At 46.3% G+C, this 21007-nt stretch overlaps 70 non-coding genes across 70 annotated transcripts in view; all 70 read left to right on the top strand.

Annotated features, from left to right (window-relative positions):
• Nucleotides 1-38: 38 nt before the first annotated feature.
• Nucleotides 39-157, top strand: LOC138586252 (5S ribosomal RNA). The gene has a single exon (XR_011306341.1). It is a non-coding gene; the product is annotated as a 5S ribosomal RNA (ribosomal RNA).
• A 182-nt stretch (nt 158-339) lies between these two features.
• On the top strand, nt 340-458 carry LOC138586499 (5S ribosomal RNA). The gene has a single exon (XR_011306573.1). It is a non-coding gene; the product is annotated as a 5S ribosomal RNA (ribosomal RNA).
• A 182-nt stretch (nt 459-640) lies between these two features.
• LOC138587301 (5S ribosomal RNA) lies at nt 641-759 on the top strand. The gene has a single exon (XR_011307329.1). It is a non-coding gene; the product is annotated as a 5S ribosomal RNA (ribosomal RNA).
• A 182-nt stretch (nt 760-941) lies between these two features.
• Nucleotides 942-1060, top strand: LOC138586562 (5S ribosomal RNA). Its single transcript, XR_011306632.1, has one exon. It is a non-coding gene; the product is annotated as a 5S ribosomal RNA (ribosomal RNA).
• Nucleotides 1061-1242: 182 nt separating this feature from the next.
• LOC138586251 (5S ribosomal RNA) lies at nt 1243-1361 on the top strand. Its single transcript, XR_011306340.1, has one exon. It is a non-coding gene; the product is annotated as a 5S ribosomal RNA (ribosomal RNA).
• A 215-nt stretch (nt 1362-1576) lies between these two features.
• LOC138586250 (5S ribosomal RNA) lies at nt 1577-1695 on the top strand. The gene has a single exon (XR_011306339.1). It is a non-coding gene; the product is annotated as a 5S ribosomal RNA (ribosomal RNA).
• Nucleotides 1696-1877: 182 nt separating this feature from the next.
• LOC138586248 (5S ribosomal RNA) lies at nt 1878-1996 on the top strand. The gene has a single exon (XR_011306337.1). It is a non-coding gene; the product is annotated as a 5S ribosomal RNA (ribosomal RNA).
• Nucleotides 1997-2178: 182 nt separating this feature from the next.
• On the top strand, nt 2179-2297 carry LOC138586387 (5S ribosomal RNA). Its single transcript, XR_011306468.1, has one exon. It is a non-coding gene; the product is annotated as a 5S ribosomal RNA (ribosomal RNA).
• A 215-nt stretch (nt 2298-2512) lies between these two features.
• On the top strand, nt 2513-2631 carry LOC138586247 (5S ribosomal RNA). Its single transcript, XR_011306336.1, has one exon. It is a non-coding gene; the product is annotated as a 5S ribosomal RNA (ribosomal RNA).
• Nucleotides 2632-2813: 182 nt separating this feature from the next.
• Nucleotides 2814-2932, top strand: LOC138586539 (5S ribosomal RNA). The gene has a single exon (XR_011306610.1). It is a non-coding gene; the product is annotated as a 5S ribosomal RNA (ribosomal RNA).
• A 182-nt stretch (nt 2933-3114) lies between these two features.
• On the top strand, nt 3115-3233 carry LOC138586246 (5S ribosomal RNA). Its single transcript, XR_011306335.1, has one exon. It is a non-coding gene; the product is annotated as a 5S ribosomal RNA (ribosomal RNA).
• A 181-nt stretch (nt 3234-3414) lies between these two features.
• Nucleotides 3415-3533, top strand: LOC138586245 (5S ribosomal RNA). Its single transcript, XR_011306334.1, has one exon. It is a non-coding gene; the product is annotated as a 5S ribosomal RNA (ribosomal RNA).
• A 182-nt stretch (nt 3534-3715) lies between these two features.
• On the top strand, nt 3716-3834 carry LOC138586244 (5S ribosomal RNA). The gene has a single exon (XR_011306333.1). It is a non-coding gene; the product is annotated as a 5S ribosomal RNA (ribosomal RNA).
• Nucleotides 3835-4016: 182 nt separating this feature from the next.
• On the top strand, nt 4017-4135 carry LOC138586695 (5S ribosomal RNA). The gene has a single exon (XR_011306759.1). It is a non-coding gene; the product is annotated as a 5S ribosomal RNA (ribosomal RNA).
• A 69-nt stretch (nt 4136-4204) lies between these two features.
• LOC138586243 (5S ribosomal RNA) lies at nt 4205-4323 on the top strand. Its single transcript, XR_011306332.1, has one exon. It is a non-coding gene; the product is annotated as a 5S ribosomal RNA (ribosomal RNA).
• A 182-nt stretch (nt 4324-4505) lies between these two features.
• LOC138587267 (5S ribosomal RNA) lies at nt 4506-4624 on the top strand. Its single transcript, XR_011307302.1, has one exon. It is a non-coding gene; the product is annotated as a 5S ribosomal RNA (ribosomal RNA).
• Nucleotides 4625-4806: 182 nt separating this feature from the next.
• On the top strand, nt 4807-4925 carry LOC138586745 (5S ribosomal RNA). Its single transcript, XR_011306807.1, has one exon. It is a non-coding gene; the product is annotated as a 5S ribosomal RNA (ribosomal RNA).
• A 182-nt stretch (nt 4926-5107) lies between these two features.
• LOC138586498 (5S ribosomal RNA) lies at nt 5108-5226 on the top strand. The gene has a single exon (XR_011306572.1). It is a non-coding gene; the product is annotated as a 5S ribosomal RNA (ribosomal RNA).
• A 182-nt stretch (nt 5227-5408) lies between these two features.
• LOC138586242 (5S ribosomal RNA) lies at nt 5409-5527 on the top strand. Its single transcript, XR_011306331.1, has one exon. It is a non-coding gene; the product is annotated as a 5S ribosomal RNA (ribosomal RNA).
• Nucleotides 5528-5709: 182 nt separating this feature from the next.
• On the top strand, nt 5710-5828 carry LOC138587016 (5S ribosomal RNA). The gene has a single exon (XR_011307064.1). It is a non-coding gene; the product is annotated as a 5S ribosomal RNA (ribosomal RNA).
• A 215-nt stretch (nt 5829-6043) lies between these two features.
• LOC138586241 (5S ribosomal RNA) lies at nt 6044-6162 on the top strand. The gene has a single exon (XR_011306330.1). It is a non-coding gene; the product is annotated as a 5S ribosomal RNA (ribosomal RNA).
• A 180-nt stretch (nt 6163-6342) lies between these two features.
• On the top strand, nt 6343-6461 carry LOC138586649 (5S ribosomal RNA). Its single transcript, XR_011306714.1, has one exon. It is a non-coding gene; the product is annotated as a 5S ribosomal RNA (ribosomal RNA).
• A 182-nt stretch (nt 6462-6643) lies between these two features.
• Nucleotides 6644-6762, top strand: LOC138586540 (5S ribosomal RNA). Its single transcript, XR_011306611.1, has one exon. It is a non-coding gene; the product is annotated as a 5S ribosomal RNA (ribosomal RNA).
• Nucleotides 6763-6977: 215 nt separating this feature from the next.
• On the top strand, nt 6978-7096 carry LOC138586464 (5S ribosomal RNA). The gene has a single exon (XR_011306539.1). It is a non-coding gene; the product is annotated as a 5S ribosomal RNA (ribosomal RNA).
• A 215-nt stretch (nt 7097-7311) lies between these two features.
• LOC138587442 (5S ribosomal RNA) lies at nt 7312-7430 on the top strand. Its single transcript, XR_011307443.1, has one exon. It is a non-coding gene; the product is annotated as a 5S ribosomal RNA (ribosomal RNA).
• Nucleotides 7431-7610: 180 nt separating this feature from the next.
• Nucleotides 7611-7729, top strand: LOC138586443 (5S ribosomal RNA). The gene has a single exon (XR_011306520.1). It is a non-coding gene; the product is annotated as a 5S ribosomal RNA (ribosomal RNA).
• Nucleotides 7730-7911: 182 nt separating this feature from the next.
• LOC138586902 (5S ribosomal RNA) lies at nt 7912-8030 on the top strand. The gene has a single exon (XR_011306956.1). It is a non-coding gene; the product is annotated as a 5S ribosomal RNA (ribosomal RNA).
• Nucleotides 8031-8212: 182 nt separating this feature from the next.
• LOC138587129 (5S ribosomal RNA) lies at nt 8213-8331 on the top strand. The gene has a single exon (XR_011307172.1). It is a non-coding gene; the product is annotated as a 5S ribosomal RNA (ribosomal RNA).
• A 215-nt stretch (nt 8332-8546) lies between these two features.
• Nucleotides 8547-8665, top strand: LOC138586742 (5S ribosomal RNA). The gene has a single exon (XR_011306804.1). It is a non-coding gene; the product is annotated as a 5S ribosomal RNA (ribosomal RNA).
• Nucleotides 8666-8847: 182 nt separating this feature from the next.
• Nucleotides 8848-8966, top strand: LOC138586240 (5S ribosomal RNA). Its single transcript, XR_011306329.1, has one exon. It is a non-coding gene; the product is annotated as a 5S ribosomal RNA (ribosomal RNA).
• A 182-nt stretch (nt 8967-9148) lies between these two features.
• On the top strand, nt 9149-9267 carry LOC138586376 (5S ribosomal RNA). The gene has a single exon (XR_011306458.1). It is a non-coding gene; the product is annotated as a 5S ribosomal RNA (ribosomal RNA).
• Nucleotides 9268-9449: 182 nt separating this feature from the next.
• LOC138586694 (5S ribosomal RNA) lies at nt 9450-9568 on the top strand. Its single transcript, XR_011306758.1, has one exon. It is a non-coding gene; the product is annotated as a 5S ribosomal RNA (ribosomal RNA).
• Nucleotides 9569-9637: 69 nt separating this feature from the next.
• Nucleotides 9638-9756, top strand: LOC138585528 (5S ribosomal RNA). The gene has a single exon (XR_011305655.1). It is a non-coding gene; the product is annotated as a 5S ribosomal RNA (ribosomal RNA).
• Nucleotides 9757-9938: 182 nt separating this feature from the next.
• On the top strand, nt 9939-10057 carry LOC138587081 (5S ribosomal RNA). Its single transcript, XR_011307126.1, has one exon. It is a non-coding gene; the product is annotated as a 5S ribosomal RNA (ribosomal RNA).
• A 182-nt stretch (nt 10058-10239) lies between these two features.
• LOC138587264 (5S ribosomal RNA) lies at nt 10240-10358 on the top strand. Its single transcript, XR_011307299.1, has one exon. It is a non-coding gene; the product is annotated as a 5S ribosomal RNA (ribosomal RNA).
• Nucleotides 10359-10540: 182 nt separating this feature from the next.
• LOC138586561 (5S ribosomal RNA) lies at nt 10541-10659 on the top strand. The gene has a single exon (XR_011306631.1). It is a non-coding gene; the product is annotated as a 5S ribosomal RNA (ribosomal RNA).
• Nucleotides 10660-10841: 182 nt separating this feature from the next.
• LOC138586496 (5S ribosomal RNA) lies at nt 10842-10960 on the top strand. The gene has a single exon (XR_011306570.1). It is a non-coding gene; the product is annotated as a 5S ribosomal RNA (ribosomal RNA).
• A 182-nt stretch (nt 10961-11142) lies between these two features.
• LOC138586239 (5S ribosomal RNA) lies at nt 11143-11261 on the top strand. The gene has a single exon (XR_011306328.1). It is a non-coding gene; the product is annotated as a 5S ribosomal RNA (ribosomal RNA).
• A 182-nt stretch (nt 11262-11443) lies between these two features.
• On the top strand, nt 11444-11562 carry LOC138586435 (5S ribosomal RNA). Its single transcript, XR_011306512.1, has one exon. It is a non-coding gene; the product is annotated as a 5S ribosomal RNA (ribosomal RNA).
• Nucleotides 11563-11744: 182 nt separating this feature from the next.
• LOC138586595 (5S ribosomal RNA) lies at nt 11745-11863 on the top strand. The gene has a single exon (XR_011306662.1). It is a non-coding gene; the product is annotated as a 5S ribosomal RNA (ribosomal RNA).
• Nucleotides 11864-12045: 182 nt separating this feature from the next.
• Nucleotides 12046-12164, top strand: LOC138586237 (5S ribosomal RNA). Its single transcript, XR_011306326.1, has one exon. It is a non-coding gene; the product is annotated as a 5S ribosomal RNA (ribosomal RNA).
• Nucleotides 12165-12346: 182 nt separating this feature from the next.
• LOC138586236 (5S ribosomal RNA) lies at nt 12347-12465 on the top strand. Its single transcript, XR_011306325.1, has one exon. It is a non-coding gene; the product is annotated as a 5S ribosomal RNA (ribosomal RNA).
• A 182-nt stretch (nt 12466-12647) lies between these two features.
• Nucleotides 12648-12766, top strand: LOC138586495 (5S ribosomal RNA). The gene has a single exon (XR_011306569.1). It is a non-coding gene; the product is annotated as a 5S ribosomal RNA (ribosomal RNA).
• A 182-nt stretch (nt 12767-12948) lies between these two features.
• On the top strand, nt 12949-13067 carry LOC138586235 (5S ribosomal RNA). Its single transcript, XR_011306324.1, has one exon. It is a non-coding gene; the product is annotated as a 5S ribosomal RNA (ribosomal RNA).
• Nucleotides 13068-13282: 215 nt separating this feature from the next.
• On the top strand, nt 13283-13400 carry LOC138587183 (5S ribosomal RNA). The gene has a single exon (XR_011307223.1). It is a non-coding gene; the product is annotated as a 5S ribosomal RNA (ribosomal RNA).
• A 182-nt stretch (nt 13401-13582) lies between these two features.
• LOC138587261 (5S ribosomal RNA) lies at nt 13583-13701 on the top strand. Its single transcript, XR_011307296.1, has one exon. It is a non-coding gene; the product is annotated as a 5S ribosomal RNA (ribosomal RNA).
• Nucleotides 13702-13883: 182 nt separating this feature from the next.
• LOC138586494 (5S ribosomal RNA) lies at nt 13884-14002 on the top strand. Its single transcript, XR_011306568.1, has one exon. It is a non-coding gene; the product is annotated as a 5S ribosomal RNA (ribosomal RNA).
• Nucleotides 14003-14217: 215 nt separating this feature from the next.
• Nucleotides 14218-14336, top strand: LOC138587156 (5S ribosomal RNA). The gene has a single exon (XR_011307197.1). It is a non-coding gene; the product is annotated as a 5S ribosomal RNA (ribosomal RNA).
• Nucleotides 14337-14518: 182 nt separating this feature from the next.
• On the top strand, nt 14519-14637 carry LOC138587091 (5S ribosomal RNA). Its single transcript, XR_011307136.1, has one exon. It is a non-coding gene; the product is annotated as a 5S ribosomal RNA (ribosomal RNA).
• A 180-nt stretch (nt 14638-14817) lies between these two features.
• On the top strand, nt 14818-14936 carry LOC138586648 (5S ribosomal RNA). The gene has a single exon (XR_011306713.1). It is a non-coding gene; the product is annotated as a 5S ribosomal RNA (ribosomal RNA).
• Nucleotides 14937-15118: 182 nt separating this feature from the next.
• LOC138586234 (5S ribosomal RNA) lies at nt 15119-15237 on the top strand. Its single transcript, XR_011306323.1, has one exon. It is a non-coding gene; the product is annotated as a 5S ribosomal RNA (ribosomal RNA).
• A 215-nt stretch (nt 15238-15452) lies between these two features.
• Nucleotides 15453-15571, top strand: LOC138586463 (5S ribosomal RNA). Its single transcript, XR_011306538.1, has one exon. It is a non-coding gene; the product is annotated as a 5S ribosomal RNA (ribosomal RNA).
• A 182-nt stretch (nt 15572-15753) lies between these two features.
• On the top strand, nt 15754-15872 carry LOC138586848 (5S ribosomal RNA). Its single transcript, XR_011306906.1, has one exon. It is a non-coding gene; the product is annotated as a 5S ribosomal RNA (ribosomal RNA).
• A 215-nt stretch (nt 15873-16087) lies between these two features.
• Nucleotides 16088-16206, top strand: LOC138586233 (5S ribosomal RNA). Its single transcript, XR_011306322.1, has one exon. It is a non-coding gene; the product is annotated as a 5S ribosomal RNA (ribosomal RNA).
• A 182-nt stretch (nt 16207-16388) lies between these two features.
• On the top strand, nt 16389-16507 carry LOC138586231 (5S ribosomal RNA). The gene has a single exon (XR_011306320.1). It is a non-coding gene; the product is annotated as a 5S ribosomal RNA (ribosomal RNA).
• Nucleotides 16508-16689: 182 nt separating this feature from the next.
• On the top strand, nt 16690-16808 carry LOC138586631 (5S ribosomal RNA). Its single transcript, XR_011306697.1, has one exon. It is a non-coding gene; the product is annotated as a 5S ribosomal RNA (ribosomal RNA).
• Nucleotides 16809-16990: 182 nt separating this feature from the next.
• Nucleotides 16991-17109, top strand: LOC138586230 (5S ribosomal RNA). Its single transcript, XR_011306319.1, has one exon. It is a non-coding gene; the product is annotated as a 5S ribosomal RNA (ribosomal RNA).
• Nucleotides 17110-17291: 182 nt separating this feature from the next.
• Nucleotides 17292-17410, top strand: LOC138587090 (5S ribosomal RNA). The gene has a single exon (XR_011307135.1). It is a non-coding gene; the product is annotated as a 5S ribosomal RNA (ribosomal RNA).
• A 182-nt stretch (nt 17411-17592) lies between these two features.
• Nucleotides 17593-17711, top strand: LOC138587179 (5S ribosomal RNA). Its single transcript, XR_011307219.1, has one exon. It is a non-coding gene; the product is annotated as a 5S ribosomal RNA (ribosomal RNA).
• A 215-nt stretch (nt 17712-17926) lies between these two features.
• Nucleotides 17927-18045, top strand: LOC138586765 (5S ribosomal RNA). The gene has a single exon (XR_011306826.1). It is a non-coding gene; the product is annotated as a 5S ribosomal RNA (ribosomal RNA).
• Nucleotides 18046-18227: 182 nt separating this feature from the next.
• Nucleotides 18228-18346, top strand: LOC138586710 (5S ribosomal RNA). Its single transcript, XR_011306773.1, has one exon. It is a non-coding gene; the product is annotated as a 5S ribosomal RNA (ribosomal RNA).
• Nucleotides 18347-18528: 182 nt separating this feature from the next.
• Nucleotides 18529-18647, top strand: LOC138586229 (5S ribosomal RNA). The gene has a single exon (XR_011306318.1). It is a non-coding gene; the product is annotated as a 5S ribosomal RNA (ribosomal RNA).
• Nucleotides 18648-18863: 216 nt separating this feature from the next.
• LOC138586228 (5S ribosomal RNA) lies at nt 18864-18982 on the top strand. The gene has a single exon (XR_011306317.1). It is a non-coding gene; the product is annotated as a 5S ribosomal RNA (ribosomal RNA).
• A 182-nt stretch (nt 18983-19164) lies between these two features.
• LOC138586227 (5S ribosomal RNA) lies at nt 19165-19283 on the top strand. The gene has a single exon (XR_011306316.1). It is a non-coding gene; the product is annotated as a 5S ribosomal RNA (ribosomal RNA).
• A 182-nt stretch (nt 19284-19465) lies between these two features.
• LOC138586225 (5S ribosomal RNA) lies at nt 19466-19584 on the top strand. Its single transcript, XR_011306314.1, has one exon. It is a non-coding gene; the product is annotated as a 5S ribosomal RNA (ribosomal RNA).
• A 182-nt stretch (nt 19585-19766) lies between these two features.
• Nucleotides 19767-19885, top strand: LOC138586224 (5S ribosomal RNA). The gene has a single exon (XR_011306313.1). It is a non-coding gene; the product is annotated as a 5S ribosomal RNA (ribosomal RNA).
• Nucleotides 19886-20065: 180 nt separating this feature from the next.
• LOC138586807 (5S ribosomal RNA) lies at nt 20066-20184 on the top strand. The gene has a single exon (XR_011306867.1). It is a non-coding gene; the product is annotated as a 5S ribosomal RNA (ribosomal RNA).
• Nucleotides 20185-20399: 215 nt separating this feature from the next.
• Nucleotides 20400-20518, top strand: LOC138586693 (5S ribosomal RNA). Its single transcript, XR_011306757.1, has one exon. It is a non-coding gene; the product is annotated as a 5S ribosomal RNA (ribosomal RNA).
• A 69-nt stretch (nt 20519-20587) lies between these two features.
• Nucleotides 20588-20706, top strand: LOC138586844 (5S ribosomal RNA). Its single transcript, XR_011306902.1, has one exon. It is a non-coding gene; the product is annotated as a 5S ribosomal RNA (ribosomal RNA).
• A 249-nt stretch (nt 20707-20955) lies between these two features.
• The window catches only part of LOC138586223 (5S ribosomal RNA), a 119-nt gene continuing 67 nt past the window's right edge, over nt 20956-21007 (top strand). The window contains exon 1 of the ribosomal RNA XR_011306312.1: nt 20956-21007. This exon is cut by the window's right edge and continues 67 nt beyond it. This is a non-coding gene — a ribosomal RNA (5S ribosomal RNA).

Here is a 21007-nt window from a genome sequence, read left to right as displayed (position 1 = left end):
ATGCATTTTTAAAAGGCCCGATTGAACACACAACTGTCGCTTACGGCCATACCACCCTGAACACGCCCGATCTCGTCCGATCTCGGAAGCTAAGCAGGGTCGGGCCTGGTTAGTACTTGGATGGGAGACCGCCTGGGAATACCAGGTGCTGTAAGCTTTTTCATTTTTCTGTGATGGACAGGAGAGGTGCTGATGCTGCAGGCCTTGAAAAAGTTTGATCAGACACTCATGTGCAAGAATGCATTGAATTCATCCTAGAAAAAAAACACAGTAACATATGAAGAGATTAAAAAGTGCCCAAATGCATTTTTAAAAGGCCCGATTGAACACACAACTGTCGCTTACGGCCATACCACCCTGAACATGCCCGATCTCGTCCGATCTCGGAAGCTAAGCAGGGTCGGGCCTGGTTAGTACTTGGATGGGAGACCGCCTGGGAATACCAGGTGCTGTAAGCTTTTTCATTTTTCTGTGATGGACAGGAGAGGTGCTGATGCTGCAGGCCTTGAAAAAGTTTGATCAGACACTCATGTGCAAGAATGCATTGAATTCATCCTAGAAAAAAAACACAGTAACATATGAAGAGATTAAAAAGTGCCCAAATGCATTTTTAAAAGGCCCGATTGAACACACAACTGTCGCTTACGGCCATACCACCCTGAACACGCCCAATCTCGTCCAATCTCGGAAGCTAAGCAGGGTCGGGCCTGGTTAGTACTTGGATGGGAGACCGCCTGGGAATACCAGGTGCTGTAAGCTTTTTCATTTTTCTGTGATGGACAGGAGAGGTGCTGATGCTGCAGGCCTTGAAAAAGTTGGATCAGACACTCATGTGCAAGAATGCATTGAATTCATCCTAGAAAAAAAACACAGTAACATATGAAGAGATTAAAAAGTGCCCAAATGCATTTTTAAAAGGCCCGATTGAACACACAACTGTCGCTTACGGCCATACCACCCTGAACACGCCCGATCTCGTCCGATCTCGGAAGCTAAGCAGGGTCGGGCCTGTTTAGTACTTGGATGGGAGACCGCCTGGGAATACCAGGTGCTGTAAGCTTTTTCATTTTTCTGTGATGGACAGGAGAGGTGCTGATGCTGCAGGCCTTGAAAAAGTTGGATCAGACACTCATGTGCAAGAATGCATTGAATTCATCCTAGAAAAAAAACACAGTAACATATGAAGAGATTAAAAAGTGCCCAAATGCATTTTTAAAAGGCCCGATTGAACACACAACTGTCGCTTACGGCCATACCACCCTGAACACGCCCGATCTCGTCCGATCTCGGAAGCTAAGCAGGGTCGGGCCTGGTTAGTACTTGGATGGGAGACCGCCTGGGAATACCAGGTGCTGTAAGCTTTTTCATTTTTCTGTGATGGACAGGAGAGGTGCTGATGCTGCAGGCCTTGAAAAAGTTTGATCAGACACTCATGTGCAAGAATGCATTCAATTCATCATAGAAAAAAACCATGACAAAATCTTTGACGAAAACTATAAACAACGTTAAAAATACAGCCACATTCTTGCTGCACCATGCCACGTCTTTAAAAGGCCCGATTGAACACACAACTGTCGCTTACGGCCATACCACCCTGAACACGCCCGATCTCGTCCGATCTCGGAAGCTAAGCAGGGTCGGGCCTGGTTAGTACTTGGATGGGAGACCGCCTGGGAATACCAGGTGCTGTAAGCTTTTTCATTTTTCTGTGATGGACAGGAGAGGTGCTGATGCTGCAGGCCTTGAAAAAGTTTGATCAGACACTCATGTGCAAGAATGCATTGAATTCATCCTAGAAAAAAAACACAGTAACATATGAAGAGATTAAAAAGTGCCAAAATGCATTTTTAAAAGGCCCGATTGAACACACAACTGTCGCTTACGGCCATACCACCCTGAACACGCCCGATCTCGTCCGATCTCGGAAGCTAAGCAGGGTCGGGCCTGGTTAGTACTTGGATGGGAGACCGCCTGGGAATACCAGGTGCTGTAAGCTTTTTCATTTTTCTGTGATGGACAGGAGAGGTGCTGATGCTGCAGGCCTTGAAAAACTTTGATCAGACACTCATGTGCAAGAATGCATTGAATTCATCCTAGAAAAAAAACACAGTAACATATGAAGAGATTAAAAAGTGCCCAAATGCATTTTTAAAAGGCCCGATTGAACACACAACTGTCGCTTACGGCCATACCACCCTGAAGACGCCCGATCTCGTCCGATCTCGGAAGCTAAGCAGGGTCGGGCCTGGTTAGTACTTGGATGGGAGACCGCCTGGGAATACCAGGTGCTGTAAGCTTTTTCATTTTTCTGTGATGGACAGGAGAGGTGCTGATGCTGCAGGCCTTGAAAAAGTTTGATCAGACACTCATGTGCAAGAATGCATTGAATTCATCATAGAAAAAAACCATGACAAAATCTTTGACGAAAACTATAAACAACGTTAAAAATACAGCCACATTCTTGCTGCACCATGCCACGTCTTTAAAAGGCCCGATTGAACACACAACTGTCGCTTACGGCCATACCACCCTGAACACGCCCGATCTCGTCCGATCTCGGAAGCTAAGCAGGGTCGGGCCTGGTTAGTACTTGGATGGGAGACCGCCTGGGAATACCAGGTGCTGTAAGCTTTTTCATTTTTCTGTGATGGACAGGAGAGGTGCTGATGCTGCAGGCCTTGAAAAAGTTTGATCAGACACTCATGTGCAAGAATGCATTGAATTCATCCAAGAAAAAAAACACAGTAACATATGAAGAGATTAAAAAGTGCCCAAATGCATTTTTAAAAGGCCCGATTGAACACACAACTGTCGCTTACGGCCATACCACCCTGAACACGCCCGATCTCCTCCGATCTCGGAAGCTAAGCAGGGTCGGGCCTGGTTAGTACTTGGATGGGAGACCGCCTGGGAATACCAGGTGCTGTAAGCTTTTTCATTTTTCTGTGATGGACAGGAGAGGTGCTGATGCCGCAGGCCTTGAAAAAGTTTGATCAGACACTCATGTGCAAGAATGCATTGAATTCATCCTAGAAAAAAAACACAGTAACATATGAAGAGATTAAAAAGTGCCCAAATGCATTTTTAAAAGGCCCGATTGAACACACAACTGTCGCTTACGGCCATACCACCCTGAACACGCCCGATCTCGTCCGATCTCGGAAGCTAAGCAGGGTCGGGCCTGGTTAGTACTTGGATGGGAGACCGCCTGGGAATACCAGGTGCTGTAAGCTTTTTCATTTTTCTGTGATGGACAGGAGAGGTGCTGATGCTGCAGGCCTTGAAAAAGTTTGATCAGACACTCATGTGCAAGAATGCATTGAATTCATCCTAGAAAAAAAACACAGTAACACATGAAGAGATTAAAAAGTGCCCAAATGCATTTTTAAATGCCCGATTGAACACACAACTGTCGCTTACGGCCATACCACCCTGAACACGCCCGATCTCGTCCGATCTCGGAAGCTAAGCAGGGTCGGGCCTGGTTAGTACTTGGATGGGAGACCGCCTGGGAATACCAGGTGCTGTAAGCTTTTTCATTTTTCTGTGATGGACAGGAGAGGAGCTGATGCTGCAGGCCTTGAAAAAGTTGGATCAGACACTCATGTGCAAGAATGCATTGAATTCATCCTAGAAAAAAAACACAGTAACATATGAAGAGATTAAAAAGTGCCCAAATGCATTTTTAAAAGGCCCGATTGAACACACAACTGTCGCTTACGGCCATACCACCCTGAACACGCCCGATCTCGTCCGATCTCGGAAGCTAAGCAGGGTCGGGCCTGGTTAGTACTTGGATGGGAGACCGCCTGGGAATACCAGGTGCTGTAAGCTTTTTCATTTTTCTGTGATGGACAGGAGAGGTACTGATGCTGCAGGCCTTGAAAAAGTTTGATCAGACACTCATGTGCAAGAATGCATTGAATTCATCCTAGAAAAAAAACACAGTAACATATGAAGAGATTAAAAAGTGCCCAAATGCATTTTTAAAAGGCCCGATTGAACACACAACTGTCGCTTACGGCCATACCACCCTGAACACGCCCGATCTCGTCCGATCTCGGAAGCTAAGCAGGGTCGGGCCTGGTTAGTACTTGGATGGGAGACCGCCTGGGAATACCAGGTGCTGTAAGACAGATGCCCCACCACATTCTTGCTGCACCATGCCACGTCTTTAAAAGGCCCGATTGAACACACAACTGTCGCTTACGGCCATACCACCCTGAACACGCCCGATCTCGTCCGATCTCGGAAGCTAAGCAGGGTCGGGCCTGGTTAGTACTTGGATGGGAGACCGCCTGGGAATACCAGGTGCTGTAAGCTTTTTCATTTTTCTGTGATGGACAGGAGAGGTGCTGATGCTGCAGGCCTTGAAAAAGTTTGATCAGACACTCATGTGCAAGAATGCATTGAATTCATCCTAGAAAAAAAACACAGTAACATATGAAGAGATTAAAAAGTGCCCAAATGCATTTTTAAAAGGCCCGATTGAACACACAACTGTCGCTTACGGCCATACCACCCTGAACACGCCCGATCTCGTCCGATCACGGAAGCTAACCAGGGTCGGGCCTGGTTAGTACTTGGATGGGAGACCGCCTGGGAATACCAGGTGCTGTAAGCTTTTTCATTTTTCTGTGATGGACAGGAGAGGTGCTGATGCTGCAGGCCTTGAAAAAGTTGGATCAGACACTCATGTGCAAGAATGCATTGAATTCATCCTAGAAAAAAAACACAGTAACATATGAAGAGATTAAAAAGTGCCCAAATGCATTTTTAAAAGGCCCGATTGAACACACAACTGTCGCTTACGGCCATACCACCCTGAACACGCCCGATCTCGTCTGATCTCGGAAGCTAAGCAGGGTCGGGCCTGTTTAGTACTTGGATGGGAGACCGCCTGGGAATACCAGGTGCTGTAAGCTTTTTCATTTTTCTGTGATGGACAGGAGAGGTGCTGATGCTGCAGGCCTTGAAAAAGTTTGATCAGACACTCATGTGCAAGAATGCATTGAATTCATCCTAGAAAAATAACACAGTAACATATGAAGAGATTAAAAAGTGCCCAAATGCATTTTTAAAAGGCCCGATTGAACACACAACTGTCGCTTACGGCCATACCACCCTGAACATGCCCGATCTCGTCCGATCTCGGAAGCTAAGCAGGGTCGGGCCTGGTTAGTACTTGGATGGGAGACCGCCTGGGAATACCAGGTGCTGTAAGCTTTTTCATTTTTCTGTGATGGACAGGAGAGGTGCTGATGCTGCAGGCCTTGAAAAAGTTTGATCAGACACTCATGTGCAAGAATGCATTGAATTCATCCTAGAAAAAAAACACAGTAACATATGAAGAGATTAAAAAGTGCCCAAATGCATTTTTAAAAGGCCCGATTGAACACACAACTGTCGCTTACGGCCATACCACCCTGAACACGCCCGATCTCGTCCGATCTCGGAAGCTAAGCAGGGTCGGGCCTGGTTAGTACTTGGATGGGAGACCGCCTGGGAATACCAGGTGCTGTAAGCTTTTTAATTTTTCTGTGATGGACAGGAGAGGTGCTGATGCTGCAGGCCTTGAAAAAGTTGGATCAGACACTCATGTGCAAGAATGCATTGAATTCATCCTAGAAAAAAAACACAGTAACATATGAAGAGATTAAAAAGTGCCCAAATGCATTTTTAAAAGGCCCGATTGAACACACAACTGTCGTTTACGGCCATACCACCCTGAACACGCCCGATCTCGTCCGATCTCGGAAGCTAAGCAGGGTCGGGTCTGGTTAGTACTTGGATGGGAGACCGCCTGGGAATACCAGGTGCTGTAAGCTTTTTAATTTTTCTGTGATGGACAGGAGAGGTGCTGATGCTGCAGGCCTTGAAAAAGTTTGATCAGACACTCATGTGCAAGAATGCATTGAATTCATCATAGAAAAAAACCATGACAAAATCTTTGACGAAAACTATAAACAACGTTAAAAATACAGCCACATTCTTGCTGCACCATGCCACGTCTTTAAAAGGCCTGATTGAACACACAACTGTCGCTTACGGCCATACCACCCTGAACACGCCCGATCTCGTCCGATCTCGGAAGCTAAGCAGGGTCGGGCCTGGTTAGTACTTGGATGGGAGACCGCCTGGGAATACCAGGTGCTGTAAGCTTTTTCATTTTTCTGTGATGGACAGGAGAGGTGCTGATGCTGCAGGCCTTGAAAAAGTTTGATCAGACACTCGTGCAAGAATGCATTGAATTCATCCTAGAAAAAAAACACAGTAAAATATGAAGAGATTAAAAAGTGCCCAAATGCATTTTTAAAAGGCCCAATTGAACACACAACTGTTGCTTACGGCCATACCACCCTGAACACGCCCGATTTCGTCCGATCTCGGAAGCTAAGCAGGGTCGGGCCTGGTTAGTACTTGGATGGGAGACCGCCTGGGAATACCAGGTGCTGTAAGCTTTTTCATTTTTCTGTGATGGACAGGAGAGGTGCTGATGCTGCAGGCCTTGAAAAAGTTTGATCAGACACTCATGTGCAAGAATGCATTGAATTCATCCTAGAAAAAAAACACAGTAACATATGAAGAGATTAAAAAGTGCCCAAATGCATTTTTAAAAGGCCCGATTGAACACACAACTGTCGCTTACGGCCATACCACCCTGAACACGCCCGATCTCGTCCGATCTCGGAAGCTAAGCAGGGTCGGGCCTGGTTAGTACTTGGATGGGAGACCGCCAGGGAATACCAGGTGCTGTAAGCTTTTTCATTTTTCTGTGATGGACAGGAGAGGTGCTGATGCTGCAGGCCTTGAAAAAGTTGGATCAGACACTCATTTGCAAGAATGCATTGAATTCATCATAGAAAAAAACCATGACAAAATCTTTGACGAAAACTATAAACAACGTTAAAAATACAGCCACATTCTTGCTGCACCATGCCACGTCTTTAAAAGGCCCGATTGAACACACAACTGTCGCTTACGGCCATACCACCCTGAACACGCCCGATCTCATCCGATCTCGAAAGCTAAGCAGGGTCGGGCCTGGTTAGTACTTGGATGGGAGACCGCCTGGGAATACCAGGTGCTGTAAGCTTTTTCATTTTTCTGTGATGGACAGGAGAGGTGCTGATGCTGCAGGCCTTGAAAAAGTTTGATCAGACACTCATGTGCAAGAATGCATTGAATTCATCATAGAAAAAAACCATGACAAAATCTTTGACGAAAACTATAAACAACGTTAAAAATACAGCCACATTCTTGCTGCACCATGCCACGTCTTTAAAAGGCCTGATTGAACACACAACTGTCGCTTACGGCCATACCACCCTGAACACGCCCGATCTCATCCGATCTCGGAAGCTAAGCAGGGTCGGGCCTGGTTAGTACTTGGATGGGAGACCGCCTGGGAATACCAGGTGCTGTAAGCTTTTTCATTTTTCTGTGATGGACAGGAGAGGTGCTGATGCTGCAGGCCTTGAAAAAGTTTGATCAGACACTCGTGCAAGAATGCATTGAATTCATCCTAGAAAAAAAACACAGTAACATATGAAGAGATTAAAAAGTGCCCAAATGCATTTTTAAAAGGCCCGATTGAACACACAACTGTCGCTTACGGCCATACCACCCTGAACACGCCCGATCTCGTCCGATCTCGGAAGCTAAACAGGGTCGGGCCTGGTTAGTACTTGGATGGGAGACCGCCTGGGAATACCAGGTGCTGTAAGCTTTTTCATTTTTCTGTGATGGACAGGAGAGGTGCTGATGCTGCAGGCCTTGAAAAAGTTTGATCAGACACTCATGTGCAAGAATGCATTGAATTCATCCTAGAAAAAAAACACAGTAACATATGAAGAGATTAAAAAGTGCCCAAATGCATTTTTAAAAGGCCCGATTGAACACACAACTGTCGCTTACGGCCATACCACCCTGAACACGCCCGATCTCGTCCGATCTCGGAAGCTAAGCAGGGTCGGGCCTGGTTAGTACTTGGATGGGAGACCGCCTGGGAATACCAGGTGCTGTAACCTTTTTCATTTTTCTGTGATGGACAGGAGAGGTGCTGATGCTGCAGGCCTTGAAAAAGTTTGATCAGACACTCATGTGCAAGAATGCATTGAATTCATCCTAGAAAAAAAACACAGTAACATATGAAGAGATTAAAAAGTGCCCAAATGCATTTTTAAAAGGCCCGATTGAACACACAACTGTCGCTTACGGCCATACTACCCTGAACACGTCCGATCTCGTCCGATCTCGGAAGCTAAGCAGGGTCGGGCCTGGTTAGTACTTGGATGGGAGACCGCCTGGGAATACCAGGTGCTGTAAGCTTTTTCATTTTTCTGTGATGGACAGGAGAGGTGCTGATGCTGCAGGCCTTGAAAAAGTTGGATCAGACACTCATGTGCAAGAATGCATTGAATTCATCATAGAAAAAAACCATGACAAAATCTTTGACGAAAGCTATAAACAACGTTAAAAATACAGCCACATTCTTGCTGCACCATGCCACGTCTTTAAAAGGCCCGATTGAACACACAACTGTCGCTTACGGCCATACCACCCTGAACACGCCCGATCTCGTCCGATCTCGGAAGCTAAGCAGGGTCGGGCCTGGTTAGTACTTGGATGGGAGACCGCCTGGGAATACCAGGTGCTGTAAACTTTTTCATTTTTCTGTGATGGACAGGAGAGGAGCTGATGCTGCAGGCCTTGAAAAAGTTTGATCAGACACTCATGTGCAAGAATGCATTGAATTCATCCTAGAAAAAAAACACAGTAACATATGAAGAGATTAAAAAGTGCCCAAATGCATTTTTAAAAGGCCCGATTGAACACACAACTGTCGCTTACGGCCATACCACCCTGAACACGCCCGATCTCGTCCGATCTCGGAAGCTAAGCAGGGTCGGGCCTGGTTAGTACTTGGATGGGAGACCGCCTGGGAATACCAGGTGCTGTAAGCTTTTTCATTTTTCTGTGATGGACAGGAGAGGTGCTGATGCTGCAGGCCTTGAAAAAGTTTGATCAGACACTCATGTGCAAGAATGCATTGAATTCATCCTGGAAAAAAAACACAGTAACATATGAAGAGATTAAAAAGTGCCCAAATGCATTTTTAAAAGGCCTGATTGAACACACAACTGTCGCTTACGGCCATACCACCCTGAACACGCCCGATCTCATCCGATCTCGGAAGCTAAGCAGGGTCGGGCCTGGTTAGTACTTGGATGGGAGACCGCCTGGGAATACCAGGTGCTGTAAGTTTTTTCATTTTTCTGTGATGGACAGGAGAGGTGCTGATGCTGCAGGCCTTGAAAAAGTTTGATCAGACACTCATGTGCAAGAATGCATTGAATTCATCCTAGAAAAAAAACACAGTAACATATGAAGAGATTAAAAAGTGCCCAAATGCATTTTTAAAAGGCCCGATTGAACACACAACTGTCGCTTACGGCCATACCACCCTGAACACGCCCGATCTCGTCCGATCTCGGAAGCTAAGCAGGGTCGGGCCTGGTTAGTACTTGGATGGGAGACCGCCTGGGAATACCAGGTGCTGTAAGACAGATGCCCCACCACATTCTTGCTGCACCATGCCACGTCTTTAAAAGGCCCGATTGAACACACAATTGTCGCTTACGGCCATACCACCCTGAACACACCCGATCTCGTCCGATCTCGGAAGCTAAGCAGGGTCGGGCCTGGTTAGTACTTGGATGGGAGACCGCCTGGGAATACCAGGTGCTGTAAGCTTTTTCATTTTTCTGTGATGGACAGGAGATGTGCTGATGCTGCAGGCCTTGAAAAAGTTTGATCAGACACTCATGTGCAAGAATGCATTGAATTCATCCTAGAAAAAAAACACAGTAACATATGAAAAGATTAAAAAGTGCCCAAATGCATTTTTAAAAGGCCCGATTGAACACACAACTGTCGCTTACGGCCATACCACCCTGAACACGCCCGATCTCGTCCGATCTCGCAAGCTAAGCAGGGTCGGGCCTGGTTAGTACTTGGATGGGAGACCGCCTGGGAATACCAGGTGCTGTAAGCTTTTTCATTTTTCTGTGATGGACAGGAGAGGTGCTGATGCTGCAGGCCTTGAAAAAGTTAGATCAGACACTCATGTGCAAGAATGCATTGAATTCATCCTAGAAAAAAAACACAGTAACATATGAAGAGATTAAAAAGTGCCCAAATGCATTTTTAAAAGGCCCGATTGAACACACAACTGTCGCTTACGGCCATACCACCCTGAACACGCCCGATCTCGTCCGATCACGGAAGCTAAGCAGGGTCGGGTCTGGTTAGTACTTGGATGGGAGACCGCCTGGGAATACCAGGTGCTGTAAGCTTTTTCATTTTTCTGTGATTGACAGGAGAGGTGCTGATGCTGCAGGCCTTGAAAAAGTTTGATCAGACACTCATGTGCAAGAATGCATTGAATTCATCCTGGAAAAAAAACACAGTAACATATGAAGAGATTAAAAAGTGCCCAAATGCATTTTTAAAAGGCCCGATTGAACACACAACTGTCGCTTACGGCCATACCACCCTGAACACGCCCGATCTCGTCCGATCTCGGAAGCTAAGCAGGGTCGGGCCTGTTTAGTACTTGGATGGGAGACCGCCTGGGAATACCAGGTGCTGTAAGCTTTTTCATTTTTCTGTGATGGACAGGAGAGGTGCTGATGCTGCAGGCCTTGAAAAAGTTTGATCAGACACTCATGTGCAAGAATGCATTGAATTCATCCTAGAAAAATAACACAGTAACATATGAAGAGATTAAAAAGTGCCCAAATGCATTTTTAAAAGGCCCGATTGAACACACAACTGTCGCTTACGGCCATACCACCCTGAACATGCCCGATCTCGTCCGATCTCGGAAGCTAAGCAGGGTCGGGCCTGGTTAGTACTTGGATGGGAGACCGCCTGGGAATACCAGGTGCTGTAAGCTTTTTCATTTTTCTGTGATGGACAGGAGAGGTGCTGATGCTGCAGGCCTTGAAAAAGTTTGATCAGACACTCATGTGCAAGAATGCATTGAATTCATCCTAGAAAAAAAACACAGTAACATATGAAGAGATTAAAAAGTGCCCAAATGCATTTTTAAAAGGCCCGATTGAACACACAACTGTCGCTTACGGCCATACCACCCTGAACACGCCCGATCTCGTCCGATCTCGGAAGCTAAGCAGGGTCGGGCCTGGTTAGTACTTGGATGGGAGACCGCCTGGGAATACCAGGTGCTGTAAGCTTTTTCATTTTTCTGTGATGGACAGGAGAGGTGCTGATGCTGCAGGCCTTGAAAAAGTTGGATCAGACACTCATGTGCAAGAATGCATTGAATTCATCCTAGAAAAAAAACACAGTAACATATGAAGAGATTAAAAAGTGCCCAAATGCATTTTTAAAAGGCCCGATTGAACACACAACTGTCGTTTACGGCCATACCACCCTGAACACGCCCGATCTCGTCCGATCTCGGAAGCTAAGCAGGGTCGGGCCTGGTTAGTACTTGGATGGGAGACCGCCTGGGAATACCAGGTGCTGTAAGCTTTTTCATTTTTCTGTGATGGACAGGAGAGGTGCTGATGCTGCAGGCCTTGAAAAAGTTTGATCAGACACTCATGTGCAAGAATGCATTGAATTCATCCTAGAAAAAAAACACAGTAACATATGAAGAGATTAAAAAGTGCCCAAATGCATTTTTAAAAGGCCCGATTGAACACACAACTGTCTCTTACGGCCATACCACCCTGAACACGCCCGATCTCGTCCGATCTCGGAAGCTAAGCAGGGTCGGGCCTGGTTAGTACTTGGATGGGAGACCGCCTGGGAATACCAGGTGCTGTAAGCTTTTTCATTTTTCTGTGATGGACAGGAGAGGTGCTGATGCTGCCGGCCTTGAAAAAGTTTGATCAGACACTCATGTGCAAGAATGCATTGAATTCATCCTAGAAAAAAAACACAGTAACATATGAAGAGATTAAAAAGTGCCCAAATGCATTTTTAAAAGGCCCGATTGAACACACAACTGTCGCTTACGGCCATACCACCCTGAACACGCCCGATCTCGTCCGATCTCGGAAGCTAAGCAGGGTCGGGCCTGGTTAGTACTTGGATGGGAGACCGCCTGGGAATACCAGGTGCTGTAAGCTTTTTCATTTTTCTGTGATGGACAGGAGAGGTGCTGATGCTGCAGGCCTTGAAAAAGTTTGATCAGACACTCATGTGCAAGAATGCATTGAATTCATCCTAGAAAAAAAACACAGTAACATATGAAGAGATTAAAAAGTGCCCAAATGCATTTTTAAAAGGCCCGATTGAACACACAACTGTCGCTTACGGCCATACCACCCTGAACACGCCCGATCTCGTCCGATCTCGGAAGCTAAGCAGGGTCGGGCCTGGTTAGTACTTGGATGGGAGACCGCCTGGGAATACCAGGTGCTGTAAGCTTTTTCATTTTTCTGTGATGGACAGGAGAGGAGCTGATGCTGCAGGCCTTGAAAAAGATTGATCAGACACTCATGTGCAAGAATGCATTGAATTCATCCTAGAAAAAAAACACAGTAACATATGAAGAGATTAAAAAGTGCCCAAATGCATTTTTAAAAGGCCCGATTGAACACACAACTGTCGCTTACGGCCATACCACCCTGAACATGCCCGATCTCGTCCGATCTCGGAAGCTAAGCAGGGTCGGGCCTGGTTAGTACTTGGATGGGAGACCGCCTGGGAATACCAGGTGCTGTAAGCTTTTTCATTTTTCTGTGATGGACAGGAGAGGTACTGATGCTGCAGGCCTTGAAAAAGTTTGATCAGACACTCATGTGCAAGAATGCATTGAATTCATCCTAGAAAAAAAACTCAGTAACATATGAAGAGATTAAAAAGTGCCCAAATGCATTTTTAAAAGGCCCGATTGAACACACAACTGTTGCTTACGGCCATACCACCCTGAACACGCCCGATCTCGTCCGATCTCGGAAGCTAAGCAGGGTCGGGCCTGGTTAGTACTTGGATGGGAGACCGCCTGGGAATACCAGGTGCTGTAAGCTTTTTCATTTTTCTGTGATGGACAGGAGAGGTACTGATGCTGCAGGCCTTGAAAAAGTTGGATCAGACACTCATGTGCAAGAATGCATCGAATTCATCATAGAAAAAAACCATGACAAAATCTTTGACGAAAATTCTAAACAACGTTAAAAATACAGCCACATTCTTGCTGCACCATGCCACGTCTTTAAAAGGCCCGATCGAACACACAACTTTCGCTTACGGCCATACCACCCTGAACACGCCCGATCTCGTCCGATCTCGGAAGCTAAGCAGGGTCGGGCCTGGTTAGTACTTGGATGGGGACCGCCTGGGAATACCAGGTGCTGTAAGCTTTTTCATTTTTCTGTGATGGACAGGAGAGGTGCTGATGCTGCAGGCCTTGAAAAAGTTTTATCAGACACTCATGTGCAAGAATGCATTGAATTCATCCTAGAAAAAAAACACAGTAAAATATGAAGAGATTAAAAAGTGCCAAAATGCATTTTTAAAAGGCCCGATTGAACACACAGCTGTCGCTTATGGCCATACCACCCTGAACACGCCTGATCTTGTCTGATCTCGGAAGCTAAGCAGGGTCGGGCCTGGTTAGTACTTGGATGGGAGACCGCCTGGGAATACCAGGTGCTGTAAGCTTTTTCATTTTTCTGTGATGGACAGGAGAGGTGCTGATGCTGCAGGCCTTGAAAAAGTTTGATCAGACACTCATGTGCAAGAATGCATTGAATTCATCCTAGAAAAAAAACACAGTAACATATGAAGAGATTAAAAAGTGCCCAAATGCATTTTTAAAAGGCCCGATTGAACACACAACTGTCGCTTACGGCCATACCACCCTGAACATGCCCGATCTCGTCCGATCTCGGAAGCTAAGCAGGGTCGGGCCTGGTTAGTACTTGGATGGGAGACCGCCTGGGAATACCAGGTGCTGTAAGCTTTTTCATTTTTCTGTGATGGACAGGAGAGGTGCTGATGCTGCAGGCCTTGAAAAAGTTTGATCAGACACTCATGTGCAAGAATGCATTGAATTCATCATAGAAAAAAACCATGACAAAATCTTTGACGAAAATTCTAAACAACGTTAAAAATACAGCCACATTCTTGCTGCACCATGCCACGTCTTTAAAAGGCCCGATCGAACACACAACTTTCGCTTACGGCCATACCACCCTGAACACGCCCGATCTCGTCCGATCTCGGAAGCTAAGCAGGGTCCGGCCTGGTTAGTACTTGGATGGGAGACCGCCTGGGAATACCAGGTGCTGTAAGCTTTTTCATTTTTCTGTGATGGACAGGAGAGGTGCTGATGCTGCAGGCCTTGAAAAAGTTTGATCAGACACTCATGTGCAAGAATGCATTGAATTCATCCTAGAAAAAAAACACAGTAACATATGAAGAGATTAAAGAGTGCCCAAATGCATTTTTAAAAGGCCCGATTGAACACACAACTGTCGCTTACGGCCATACCACCCTGAACACGCCCAATCTCGTCCGATCTCGGAAGCTAAGCAGGGTCGGGCCTGGTTAGTACTTGGATGGGAGACCGCCTGGGAATACCAGGTGCTGTAAGCTTTTTCATTTTTCTGTGATGGACAGGAGAGGTGCTGATGCTGCAGGCCTTGAAAAAGTTTGATCAGACACTCGTGCAAGAATGCATTGAATTCATCCTAGAAAAAAAACACAGTAAAATATGAAGAGATTAAAAAGTGCCCAAATGCATTTTTAAAAGGCCCAATTGAACACACAACTGTTGCTTACGGCCATACCACCCTGAACACGCCCGATTTCGTCCGATCTCGGAAGCTAAGCAGGGTCGGGCCTGGTTAGTACTTGGATGGGAGACCGCCTGGGAATACCAGGTGCTGTAAGCTTTTTCATTTTTCTGTGATGGACAGGAGAGGTGCTGATGCTGCAGGCCTTGAAAAAGTTTGATCAGACACTCATGTGCAAGAATGCATTGAATTCATCCTAGAAAAAAAACACAGTAACATATGAAGAGATTAAAAAGTGCCCAAATGCATTTTTAAAAGGCCCGATTGAACACACAACTGTCGCTTACGGCCATACCACCCTGAACACGCCCGATCTCGTCCGATCTCGGAAGCTAAGCAGGGTCGGGCCTGGTTAGTACTTGGATGGGAGACCGCCTGGGAATACCAGGTGCTGTAAGCTTTTTCATTTTTCTGTGATGGACAGGAGAGGTGCTGATGCTGCAGGCCTTGAAAAAGTTGGATCAGACACTCATTTGCAAGAATGCATTGAATTCATCATAGAAAAAAACCATGACAAAATCTTTGACGAAAACTATAAACAACGTTAAAAATACAGCCACATTCTTGCTGCACCATGCCACGTCTTTAAAAGGCCCGATTGAACACACAACTGTCGCTTACGGCCATACCACCCTGAACACGCCCGATCTCATCCGATCTCGAAAGCTAAGCAGGGTCGGGCCTGGTTAGTACTTGGATGGGAGACCGCCTGGGAATACCAGGTGCTGTAAGCTTTTTCATTTTTCTGTGATGGACAGGAGAGGTGCTGATGCTGCAGGCCTTGAAAAAGTTTGATCAGACACTCATGTGCAAGAATGCATTGAATTCATCCTAGAAAAAAAACACAGTAACATATGAAGAGATTAAAAAGTGCCCAAATGCATTTTTAAAAGGCCCGATTGAACACACAACTGTCGCTTACGGCCATACCACCCTGAACACGCCCGATCTCGTCCGATCTCGGAAGCTAAGCAGAGTCGGGCCTGGTTAGTACTTGGATGGGAGACCGCCTGGGAATACCAGGTGCTGTAAGCTCTTTCATTTTTCTGTGATGGACAGGAGAGGTGCTGATGCTGCAGGCCTTGAAAAAGTTTGATCAGACACTCATGTGCAAGAATGCATTGAATTCATCATAGAAAAAAACCATGACAAAATCTTTGACGAAAATTCTAAACAACGTTAAAAATACAGCCACATTCTTGCTGCACCATGCCACGTCTTTAAAAGGCCTGATTGAACACACAACTGTCGCTTACGGCCATACCACCCTGAACACGCCCGATCTCGTCCGATCTCGGAAGCTAAGCAGGGTCGGGCCTGGTTAGTACTTGGATGGGAGACCGCCTGGGAATACCAGGTGCTGTAAGCTTTTTCATTTTTCTGTGATGGACAGGAGAGGTGCTGATGCTGCAGGCCTTGAAAAAGTTTGATCAGACACTCATGTGCAAGAATGCATTGAATTCATCCTAGAAAAAAAACACAGTAACATATGAAGAGATTAAAAAGTGCCCAAATGCATCTTTAAAAGGCCCGATTGAACACACAACTGTCGCTTACGGCCATACCACCCTGAACACGCCCGATCTCGTCCGATCTCGGAAGCTAAGCAGGGTCGGGCCTGGTTAGTACTTGGATGGGAGACCGCCTGGGAATACCAGGTGCTGTAAGCTTTTTCATTTTTCTGTGATGGACAGGAGAGGTGCTGATGCTGCAGGCCTTGAAAAAGTTTGATCAGACACTCATGTGCAAGAATGTATTGAATTCATCCTAGAAAAAAAACACAGTAACATATGAAGAGATTAAAAAGTGCCCAAATGCATTTTTAAAAGGCCCGATTGAACACACAACTGTCACTTACGGCCATACCACCCTGAACACGCCCGATCTCGTCCGATCTCGGAAGCTAAGCAGGGTCGGGCCTGGTTAGTACTTGGATGGGAGACCGCCTGGGAATACCAGGTGCTGTAAGCTTTTTCATTTTTCTGTGATGGACAGGAGAGGTGCTGATGCTGCAGGCCTTGAAAAAGTTTGATCAGACACTCATGTGCAAGAATGCATTGAATTCATCCTAGAAAAAAAACACAGTAACATATGAAGAGATTAAAAAGTGCCCAAATGCATTTTTAAAAGGCCCGATTGAACACACAACTGTCGCTTACGGCCATACCACCCTGAACACGCCCGATCTCGTCCGATCTCGGAAGCTAAGCAGGGTCGGGCCTGGTTAGTACTTGGATGGGAGACCGCCTGGGAATACCAGGTGCTGTAAGCTTTTTCATTTTTCTGTGATGGACAGGAGAGGTGCTGATGCTGCAGGCCTTGAAAAAGTTGGATCAGACACTCATGTGCAAGAATGCATTGAATTCATCCTAGAAAAAAAACACAGTAACATATGAAGAGATTAAAGAGTGCCCAAATGCATTTTTAAAAGGCCCGATTGAACACACAACTGTCGCTTACGGCCATACCACCCTGAACACGCCCAATCTCGTCCGATCTCGGAAGCTAAGCAGGGTCGGGCCTGGTTAGTACTTGGATGGGAGACCGCCTGGGAATACCAGGTGCTGTAAGCTTTTTCATTTTTCTGTGATGGACAGGAGAGGTGCTGATGCTGCAGGCCTTGAAAAAGTTTGATCAGACACTCATGTGCAAGAATGCATTGAATTCATCCTAGAAAAAAAACACAGTAAAATATGAAGAGATTAAAAAGTGCCCAAATGCATTTTTAAAAGGCCCAATTGAACACACAACTGTCGCTTACGGCCATACCACCCTGAACACGCCCGATCTCGTCCGATCTCGGAAGCTAAGCAGGGTCGGGCCTCGTTAGTACTTGGATGGGAGACCGCCTGGGAATACCAGGTGCTGTAAGCTTTTTCATTTTTCTGTGATGGACAGGAGAGGTGCTGATGCTGCAGGCCTTGAAAAAGTTTGATCAGACACTCATGTGCAAGAATGCATTGAATTCATCATAGAAAAAAACCATGACAAAATCTTTGACGAAAACTATAAACAACGTTAAAAATACAGCCACATTCTTGCTGCACCATGCCACGTCTTTAAAAGGCCCGATCGAACACACAACTGTCGCTGACGGCCATACCACCCTGAACACGCCCGATCTCGTCCGATCTCGGAAGCTAAGCAGGGTCGGGCCTGGTTAGTACTTGGATGGGAGACCGCCTGGGAATACCAGGTGCTGTAAGCTTTTTCATTTTTCTGTGATGGACAGGAGAGGTGCTGATGCTGCAGGCCTTGAAAAAGTTTGATCAGACACTCATGTGCAAGAATGCATTGAATTGATCCTAGAAAAAAAACACAGTAACATATGAAGAGATTAAAAAGTGCCCAAATGCATTTTTAAAAGGCCCGATTGAACACACAACTGTCGCTTACGGCCATACCACCCTGAACACGCCCGATCTCGTCCGATCTCGAAAGCTAAGCAGGGTCGGGCCTGGTTAGTACTTGGATGGGAGACCGCCTGGGAATACCAGGTGCTGTAAGCTTTTTCATTTTTCTGTGATGGACAGGAGAGGTGCTGATGCTGCAGGCCTTGAAAAAGTTGGATCAGACACTCATGTGCAAGAATGCATTGAATTCATCCTAGAAAAAAAACACAGTAACATATGAAGAGATTAAAAAGTGCCCAAATGCATTTTTAAAAGGCCCGATTGAACACACACCTGTCGCTTACGGCCATACCACCCTGAACACGCCCGATCTCGTCCGATCTCGGAAGCTAAGCAGGGTCGGGCCTGGTTAGTACTTGGATGGGAGACCGCCTGGGAATACCAGGTGCTGTAAGCTCTTTCATTTTTCTGTGATGGACAGGAGAGGTGCTGATGCTGCAGGCCTTGAAAAAGTTTGATCAGACACTCATGTGCAAGAATGCATTGAATTCATCATAGAATAAAACCATGACAAAATCTTTTTACGAAAACTATAAACAACGTTAAAAATACAGCCACATTCTTGCTGCACCATGCCACGTCTTTAAAAGGCCTGATTGAACACACAACTGTCGCTTACGGCCATACCACCCTGAACACGCCCGATCTCGTCCGATCTCGGAAGCTAAGCAGGGTCGGGCCTGGTTAGTACTTGGATGGGAGACCGCCTGGGAATACCAGGTGCTGTAAGCTTTTTCATTTTTCTGTGATGGACAGGAGAGGTGCTGATGCTGCAGGCCTTGAAAAAGTTTGATCAGACACTCATGTGCAAGAATGCATTGAATTCATCCTAGAAAAAAAACACAGTAACATATGAAGAGATTAAAAAGTGCCCAAATGCATTTTTAAAAGGCCCGATTGAACACACAACTGTCGCTTACGGCCATACCACCCTGAACACGCCCGATCTCGTCCGATCTCGGAAGCTAAGCAGGGTCGGGCCTGGTTAGTACTTGGATGGGAGACCGCCTGGGAATACCAGGTGCTGTAAGCTTTTTCATTTTTCTGTGATGGACAGGAGAGGTGCTGATGCTGCAGGCCTTGAAAAAGTTTGATCAGACACTCATGTGCAAGAATGCATTGAATTCATCCTAGAAAAAAAACACAGTAACATATGAAGAGATTAAAAAGTGCCCAAATGCATTTTTAAAAGGCCCGATTGAACACACAACTGTCGCTTACGGCCATACCACCCTGAACACGCCCGATCTCGTCCGATCTCGGAAGCTAAGCAGGGTCGGGCCTGGTTAGTACTTGGATGGGAGACCGCCTGGGAATACCAGGTGCTGTAAGCTTTTTCATTTTTCTGTGATGGACAGGAGAGGTGCTGATGCTGCAGGCCTTGAAAAAGTTTGATCAGACACTCATGTGCAAGAATGCATTGAATTCATCCTAGAAAAAAAACACAGTAACATATGAAGAGATTAAAAAGTGCCCAAATGCATTTTTAAAAGGCCCGATTGAACACACAACTGTCGCTTACGGCCATACCACCCTGAACACGCCCGATCTCGTCCGATCTCGGAAGCTAAGCAGGGTCGGGCCTGGTTAGTACTTGGATGGGAGACCGCCTGGGAATACCAGGTGCTGTAAGCTTTTTCATTTTTCTGTGATGGACAGGAGAGGTGCTGATGCTGCAGGCCTTGAAAAAGTTTGATCAGACACTCATGCAAGAATGCATTGAATTCATCCTAGAAAAAAAACACAGTAACATATGAAGAGATTAAAAAGTGCCCAAATGCATTTTTAAAAGGCCCGATTGAACACACAATTGTCGCTTACGGCCATACCACCCTGAACACGCCCGATCTCGTCCGATCTCGGAAGCTAAGCAGGGTCGGGCCTGGTTAGTACTTGGATGGGAGACCGCCTGGGAATACCAGGTGCTGTACGCTTTTTCATTTTTCTGTGATGGACAGGAGAGGTGCTGATGCTGCAGGCCTTGAAAAAGTTTGATCAGACACTCATGTGCAAGAATGCATTGAATTCATCATAGAAAAAAACCATGACAAAATCTTTGACGAAAACTATAAACAACGTTAAAAATACAGCCACATTCTTGCTGCACCATGCCACGTCTTTAAAAGGCCCGATTGAACACACAACTGTCGCTTACGGCCATACCACCCTGAACACGCCCGATCTCGTCCGATCTCGGAAGCTAAGCAGGGTCGGGCCTGGTTAGTACTTGGATGGGAGACCGCCTGGGAATACCAGGTGCTGTAAGACAGATGCCCCACCACATTCTTGCTGCACCATGCCACGTCTTTAAAAGGCCCGATTGAACACACAACTGTCGCTTACGGCCATACCACCCTGAACACGCCCGATCTCGTCCGATCTCGGAAGCTAAGCAGGGTCGGGCCTGGTTAGTACTTCTATGGGAGACCGCCTGGGAATACCAGGTGCTGTAAGCTTTTTCATTTTTCTGTGATGGACAGGAGAGGTGCTGATGCTGCAGGCCTTGAAAAAGTTTGATCAGACACTCATGTGCAAGAATGCATTGAATTCATCATAGAAAAAAACCATGAAAAAATTTTTGACGAAAACTATAAACAACGTTAAAAATACAGCCAAATTCAAGAATGTGGTGGGGCAGATGCCCCATCACATTCTTGCTGCACCATGCCACGTCTTTAAAAGGCCCGATTGAACACACAACTGTCGCTTACGGCCATACCACCCTGAACACGCCCGATCTCGTCCGATCTCGGAAGC

The sequence above is a fragment of the Semicossyphus pulcher genome, unplaced genomic scaffold, assembly GCF_022749685.1.
Source record: "Semicossyphus pulcher isolate SPU_LCO1_2020_fin unplaced genomic scaffold, fSemPul1.0.p SCAF_11, whole genome shotgun sequence".
Lineage (NCBI taxonomy): Eukaryota > Metazoa > Chordata > Actinopteri > Labriformes > Labridae > Semicossyphus > Semicossyphus pulcher.
This window is presented reverse-complemented; position numbering and strand designations above follow the sequence as displayed.